An 8458-nucleotide genomic window follows, 5' to 3' on the forward strand; every position below is an offset into this window, starting at 1 on the left:
GCGAATACAGTAACGAACAGATAAAAGATAGCGAAAGACATGCATATGCCGACGTAACGTTTCAAGGCCACTTTGAGTGAAATGGGGCACACTTTATATGCATCAGCAATTTTGTTCATGATTTGTATTTGACCAAGCGATAAGCTGAAATTTTAATTTCGAGATTAAACGGTTGCAATCTTCTCCTCCTTCGTATTTGTCGTGATCGCCATGCCGTTTGTCCTGAATATTTCTCCAAGGAACGTGACACGTTCTTTTGTAATGATATCGATTTTGTCATTGAGACTCTCGTCCGTAATTCCTATGTGAATGAGTGGCGCGTGGTCATTTTTTTAGCTATCTTGAGTGATCAGTTTTTTGATTGATTTGATGTGGCCCACCATGAATTCCTTTCCTATGCCAACCTCTTCATCAGGGAGTGATACTTGCAGCCTACGCCCTCAATTATTTGATGCATGTATTCCAATCTCTGTCTTCCTCTACCTCCCTCTAAGTACCATGGAAGTTAATCCCTAGTGCCTTAACAGATGCCCTAGCACCCTGTCTCTCATTTGCGTCGGTGTTTTCCACATATCCCTTTCCTCGGTGATTCTGATGAGACCCTCCTCATTCCTTACCTTATCAGTCCACCTCATTTCCAACTTTCGTCTACAGCACCACATCTCAAATGCTTTGATTGTCTTCTGTTCTGGTTTTCCCACATTCCACGTTTCACTGCCATACAATTCTGTGGTTCAAACGCACATTCTCAGAAATTTCTTCCTCAAATTAAGGCCTGTCTATTATACTAGTAGACTTCCCTAAGCGAGTAAGTTGGCAGCAATCTTTGTCTAAAAGCATTTAATCTGAAGGAAACATATTAAATCTTCAAACGCCGAACACTTGTCTACCATGAGAAATACAAACTGCGTAAGTGTGTGTTTCTTAATATTATCCCAGGTCTTCTAGCTCCGGTACAGTCCTGCTTTCTAAGCTAGCGGGACAACAGAACCAAGAAAAATCACTATTACGGTAAAAACAGCATACTCGGAATGAACTACTGCCTCCACAGAATAACATGGTAAACACATTCCTTTTAACTCCAAAAACGTGTACATACCTTCACTGCAACTGCACGTAAACTTTTTGAAAGCCTTGGAAAAAACTTCACATGCATTTGAAAGAAGTTTCCAAGGATCAGTGCAGCATAAATAAAGTAAGTATTATTTGTTGGGAATTACCCTTGATTTATTGGCATGGTTGTTTTTCACAGAGCCCTGCAAAAAAAATTTTAGCTATCATAGGGCACATAGCCGGCCGTGGTGGCCAAGCGGTTAAAGGCGCTATAGTCTAGAACCGCGTGACCGCTACGGTCGCAGGTTCGAATCCTGCCTCGGGCATGGATGTGTGTGATGTCCTTAGGTTAGTTAGGTTTAAGTAGTTCTAAGTTCTGGGGGACTGATGACCTTAGAAGTTAAGTCCCATAGTGCTCAGAGCCATTTGAACCATAGGGCACATAACAAATTGTACAAATACTAATGAGATGATACCATCTTATAAGATTCAGTTAAACTACGTTTTACCGAATTATCAATAGTACTTTTTCCTGGATAACCTTGGTGGTTTTAGTAACGAACATAGAGAATGTTTCCTGCAGGACAGTGTTCAAATGGAAAGGCGTTATCAAGATAAATGAATCACTGCAATATCGTTCGACTACTGCTGCCCCTTACGAAGACATGATCCTGAAGCAAGGTGTAGTAGGAAATCGGGAAGGAAATACATTTAGGTACGGTTCCTTATTTTTCTTTACAGCTATTTTATTCATTTCTTTCATTCCTTTGTGAACCGACAGATTTTTTTGCCGTTTGCACTTGTAAGTACTCTTCCGAGAGTGTGCCGTATTGAGAGATAGATATAACTCATGAGGCTCCAGTAAGCAATTAAAATTCCATTATTAAATACACTCTAAGACGAAAACACAACGGATCACGAAGAAATTATCGGAATGGAACCGAAATCGATAGATGTGATGTTCATGTACAAACAAACAAAAGATTACAACTTCCGGAAAGTTGGATGATTTATTCGAGAGAAAGAGCTCCATGAATTGAGGCAATAACGCGTTGGTCAACGTCTGGCACCTATGCATGCAGTTATTCAGTTTGGTATTGACCGATAGAGCTGTTGGATGTCCTCCTCAAGGATATCGTTCAAATTCTGTCAGACTGGTGCATTATATCGTCAAAATGTCGAGATGGTTGGCCCTGCCCATTATGCTTTCTCAGTTTGGGAGAGATTCAGCGACGTTGCCAGCGGTTTTTGCATTCCTTCACAACAATATTAGGCCTTTAGAGACCGTTCGTCTTCCTACTTTATCATACTTTTGCAATCATTATGTCGCGGTTTTTAAATATTTATACTTTGGGACAGATTTTCTGACTTCATGTAGTTCCACTACAATAGAGCCACTGTATGTGATACCATTGCTTGTGCGACATGATTATGCATAATTTTCATTGAAAGCACTCCGTCTTCAGGCCACGAGTGGCCTGCCGGGACCATCCGACAGCCGTGTCATCCTCGGTGGAGGATGCGGATAGGAGGGGCGTGGGGTTAGCAAACCACTCTCCCGGTCGTAAGATGGTATTCTTGACAGAAGCCGCTACTATTCGGTCGAGCAGCTACTCAGTTGGCATCACGAGGCTGAGTGCACCCCGAAAAATGGCAACAGCGCATGGCGGCCTGGATGGTCACCCATCCAAGTGCCGACCACGCCCGACAGCGCTTAACTTCGGTGGTCTCATGGGAACCGGTGTAGCCACTGCGGCAAGGCAGTTGCCATAATTTTCATTGAAGGATTTTCTAATTACTGCAGTATAGCAATTCTTACTCTATATCGTAATATTATGTCAGTACTGTATTTCGTTTCATTGGTTTTCGTTAATAAAGGGAATGAGTCCATGACATTTCAGTGACAGATGTTTGTGTGTCACGCATTTTATTTTAGTCTTGATCTCTCAATTTTTACTTTTTACCAACGCATATGTATGGTACATTTATTTTAAATAATGAAAGTTGATGCTGAATAACAGATTAGTTTTGTGTTGCAAGTTTGATGACTTTTTCGATTTGTACGGGGACCTAAAGATGATGTCAATGAGGCACCGAGACTGGAAGCTAAATGAAATTATTAAATAAAGTTACAGCTGTTAGTATCTATTTTCTTCAAGTTTTCAAGACGTTTCTCAATAATGTTGTTCCAGAACGCATACAGTATGCATGTCGGAAACTGTGCTCGCAGTGAGTTCAAAAATGCTGACAGAGCTGCACATAACAAATCCTTTAGTCAGTAAATAAGTTTTCAATCCAAATTATCACTCGTGACGAAACATAGGTTGCTCACGCTACACCAGAATCAAAGCAATAGTCCTTGGAGTTCCAGGAAACAATGAAATCTGGAACATCATTTTCAATTTGTTCTGCGATACGCAGGGTGCTTTCGTTGTCCATTTATTGCTGTACAGAAGCACAGTCAACAAAGACAGGTAGAGTGAAATCTAAAAAAAATCTGCGCCGTGCAATCCAAACCAAAATGCATGGCACGCTCACTAGAGAGATCTTCTTGCATCATAAGCCTCTCGACCCCCCAGTGGCTCATCGCGCTCAAGATCTGATATCATTCTATGGTTGACAACAATTTGATCACCTTCGTATAGCACTGATCTAGCACCTAGTAACTATCATTTGTTGTGGCACTTACGTGCAGCACCTTGTTCGTCAGCTCTGCCCTGACGTGGAAATGTCAGTACAGGACTGGTTAAAAAGTCGGATTGCAGATTTCTATGTGGATATAAGATTATTTCAAAAGCTATATGCAAAAGTAAATGTAAAAATAGTACATGTAAAAACTAACTGAATTCGAGGTTTACCCAGATATTTATTAAATTTTCTTTACTTCACGTCTGCGGTCACAAATATTTTGTGTCATCAGACTAGCGGTTTCGGTCTACAATGACTCTCTTCAGATCTGTTTTATAAAAACACGTCCTAATATATTTATTTATTTCCTCTTCCAAATGCTTCCTTACATGCTGTCCTCCTTTTATCTGCCTCCTCTCGTTCTCTGTATCCTCTACCTTACCCTATCTCCCTCTTCACCTGTGTTCTCGCATTGTTTTCGACTTTCACCTGTTGACCACACATCTTTACATACTGCCTATGCCTCACCTTCCTTCCCCTCTGTTAATCTCGTCCCCCCTGCCCATACACTTCCCCTCCTCTCTCTGTCCACCTCCTCCTCACTATCTCTTCTGCCATCCTCTGTCCCCCCTCTCCCTTTCTCTGTCTGTCTCCTCCTAGCCCACTTCCCTGCCGATCTCCTCCTCACCACCCTCCCTGCCTGTCTCCTCCTGCCCCCTCTCCCTGTCCATGACCCCCTCCACCCCTAAGTCGATCTCCTTCTCACCTACCCCTCTGCCCATCTAAACCTCGCCCCCTTTCTACCCATCTCCTCACTCACCTCTGCCCATGTCCTCCTCTCCCTTCTCTCTGTTCATAACTTCTTTCACTCCTCTAATCTCCTCCTCACCCCCTCTCTGTCCATTTCCTCCTCACTTCTTATCTGCCCATCTCCACCTCACCTGCCTCTCTCTGTCCAAAATCTCCTTCCCACTCTACCTTTCCACTCCTCCTCCCTCCACTCCACTCTGCCCAACATCGCTTACCTCCACAGCCATCTCTCTGTTCGTCAGTGTCTTTCTATCCGCCCCCCGGTAGCTGAGTGGTCAGCACGACAGAATGTCACTCCTAAGGGCCCAGGTTCGATTCCCAGCTGGGTCGGAGATTTCCTCCACTCAGGGACTGGGTGTTGCGTTGTCCTAATCATCATCATTTCATCCCCATCGACGTGCAAGTCACCAAAGTGGCGTCAAATCGAAAGACATGCACCCGGCAATTGGTCTACCCGACGGGAGGCCCTAATCACACGACATTTATTTACTTTCTTCTGCTCCCCTCCTTTCGGCTCATCTCCTCCTATGCCCATCTCCAGCTGCCCCTTTCTCTGCAGATGTCCTCCTTCCCCTCTGTCTATCTCCTCCTCCACATACCTGCCTCCTCTTCCCCAACCTGTCTTTCTCCTTCTCCTGCCCCCCCCCCCTCTCTGTCCAATTCCTCCTCCAATCTACTTGCCTATCCCCTCTATCCATTTCCTCCTTCCCCACCTGTCTGTCCATCTCCTCTTCATTCCTTTCACTGTCCAGCTCCGCCTTCTGCTTCTATTTCTTTGTTCACATCCTCCTGCCCCCTATCTTTATCTATTCCCTACTGCCCCTTCTCTCCCTATAAATTCCCTTCTGTCTCTTCTCTCTGTCTCTCCCCTCATCCATCCACCGCAACCTTCACCTAGATGTGCCCACCTACAACGTTTAGCCCCTGCCAGAAGGTCGATAAAGTATCTGATACTACTCCCACAACACACGTGCCATGGAGAACACCATTTCTGCTCACATCTCCTGCAGATAGGAGACCATAAACAACACAGGGCTGATACCCATGAAGTATGTTGTTTATGTGGAATCGAATGGATATTTACAAGCAGATCATGGACATACATACATGCTGTTTTATATGTAGATATTAGCCCCTTCCCCATGGCTTCACTCACATACCTTATTGAAATAATGCAAACATCTCCTCCTCCTACTCTCTGTCCCCACTCCTTCTCCTTTCTCTCTCTGTCCATCCCCTCCTCGATCCATCTCAGACTTACACAAACCATAGCCATCCACACATATAGCCCCTGAGAAACAGGTCGATAAAGCAGGCCGATACTACTGCCACAACATGCCTATCATACTAGGCAACCTACATGTTAGGGGTTGGAAAACTGTTTCTTGTCCTTGACTTGATAACTGCACTGGAAAGCAGATTCATAATGCAGGCTGATACTATTCCCACACAACATACCTGCTGAACAGGGCAGCCTACACGGAGGGAGCTAAAGAAGCATGTATTTCTCCATATCTACACACGTACTGATGTCAGGTTATAAACCTCACAATGTATGTACTCATCAAGTTTGCTGTTTTTGTGCCAGATTTTGTTTAAATAGAGCCTGGGGTTTGGGTGGAGATCCCAGACATTTGTGTGAGGTTGGAGAAAAGTAATGGCACTGATTTTTTACCTACCAAATTTTTCATTTTTCAAAGAACAATATTGTCCCATTCAAAGTAATTCCCTTTCAGCAGTTTCACACCTATTTCATCATTGTTGCCAGTCTTGATAGCTACTCTGAAAGTCTGCAACGTGTATGATCTATAACATGTCAGCCAGTCTTTAGAATTTCCTGCAGCCCAAAATGACGTCTTTTTCAATTCTCAGAAAAGAAAAAAGTCACAAGGACTCAGATGAGGTGATAGGGTGGGGCTGAGGCTGTGAAACAACAGAAATGCCTTTTGAGGTCATAAATTGCGTGATAGAAGTGGCGGTGTGACATAGGGCGTTGTTATAATGCAGCAAAAACCTCTCACTTGCCCACAACTTCGCTCAAAATTTTATGTACACGGAAAGCATTTAAATTTAACGAGTCACCAGTCATCTTTATTGTTCAACGTCGGTCTGATCTCACAAGAGAACATGTGTGTGCGACGTTTTCGTCGGTTTTTTGAAGTTGCGTGTCTCACTGAATAAGGTTCATCTTCAACGTTTTCTCGGCAAGAAACTTGGGCTCTCGATGAGAAAAGTTCCTCATAACCCTGTTTCAACTTTTCAGAGGTCACACTCTCGGATATCCAAGTTTATCACAAGACGTTATGAGATAACGTTCCTCCAAATTTTGCTGCTCCATTATCGTAACACTCAACAATTACACTGCTGACGGCGTTCTCAGAAATCACATGGTGGCTTTACAGAGCTAAAACTCGGACTGAACACCTGGAAGGGATGAACATAGTGGCCTACGGAACTAGAACAACACATCGTTGCCAGACCACTTACATTGCTATCAGTCTCACTTCTCTCATCACCCATCTCGTATATGTGCACAAATTTACAGTCTACTTTTTTTTTGTCAGTCTTTGACTGGTTTCACGCGGCTTGCCAGGAATTTCTCTCCTGTGCCAACGTTTTCACCTCGGAGTAGCACTTGCAAGGGTACTTCTTCAATTATTTACTCGATGTATACCATCTCTGTCTTCCTCTACAGTTTATACCCTGTACATCTCCCTCTAGTACCATGGAAGTTGGTGTCGTAACAGATGTTCTACGATGTTGTCCCTTCTTCATGTCAGTGTTTTCCATATATTCCTCTCCTCACCTTTTCTGTGCAGAACCTTCTCATTTACTACCTTATCCGTCCACAAAATATTTAACATTCTTGTGCAGCGCCACATCTCAAATGTTTCGAATCTCTGTTTTTCGCATTTTGTCATAGTCCATGTTTCACTACCATACAGTGCTGTCCTCCGAACGTACAATCTCAAAAAAATTCTTCTTCAAATTATAGCCTGTGCTTCATACTAGTAGACTTCTCTTCGCCAGTAATGCCCTTTTTGCCAGTGCTAGTCTGTTTTGTATGTCCTTCTTGCACCATCCGTCATTGATTATTTTGATACCTACATAGCAAAATTCCTTAACTTTATCTACTTCCTGATCACCAGTCCTGATCTGAAGTTTCAAGCTGTTCTCATTTCTTCTACTTCTCATTACTTTCGTCTTTCTTCGATTTACTCTCAATCCATATTCTGTATTCATTGCATTCATTAGACTATTCATTCCAATCAACAGATCCTGTAATTATTCCTCACTTCCACTCAGGACAGCAACGTCATCAGCGAATCTTATCACTGATATACTTCCACCCTTAATTTTAATACACTCTTAAACTATTCTTTTACTTTTTCGATGTATTGACAGACCAGTAGGGGTGTAGAACTACATTCCTGTCTTACACCCTTTTTAATCCGATCACATCGTTCTTTGCGCTCAACTCTTACTATTCCCTCTTGGCTCTTGTACATGTCGTATATTTCCCGTCTCTCCCTATAACTTACCCCTATTTTTCTCAGAATTTAGAACACCTTGCACCATTTTACTTTGTCGAACACTTTTCACAAGTCCACAGATCCTACGAACGTGACTTGAACTATTTTTTTATTTTTTTTTATTTTTATTTTTTTCCATTATCAACCGCAACATAAGAATTGCCCCTCTGGTGCCTTTACCTTTCGTAAGGCCAAGCTGATTGTCATCTAACACATCATCAATTTCCTTTTCCATTCTTCTGAATAATATTCTCGTCAGTAATTTGGATACATCAGCTGTTAATCTGACTGTGCGATAATTCTCGCACTTATCGGCTCTTGAAGTCTTCGGAACTGTGTAGATGATATTTTTCCGAAAGTCAAGTGGTATATCGCCAAACTCATACATTCTACACACCAATGTGAATAGCCATTTTACAATGAAATCACTACGC

At 42.8% G+C, this 8458-nt stretch overlaps 1 pseudogene; it reads right to left on the reverse strand.

Annotated features, from left to right (window-relative positions):
• Nucleotides 1-2704: 2704 nt before the first annotated feature.
• LOC126205334 (5S ribosomal RNA) lies at nt 2705-2822 on the reverse strand (annotated as a pseudogene).
• Between the last annotated feature and the right edge of the window lie 5636 nt (nt 2823-8458).

The sequence above is a fragment of the Schistocerca nitens genome, chromosome 1 (assembly GCF_023898315.1).
Source record: "Schistocerca nitens isolate TAMUIC-IGC-003100 chromosome 1, iqSchNite1.1, whole genome shotgun sequence".
In the NCBI taxonomy this organism is placed as follows: Eukaryota; Metazoa; Arthropoda; class Insecta; order Orthoptera; family Acrididae; genus Schistocerca; species Schistocerca nitens.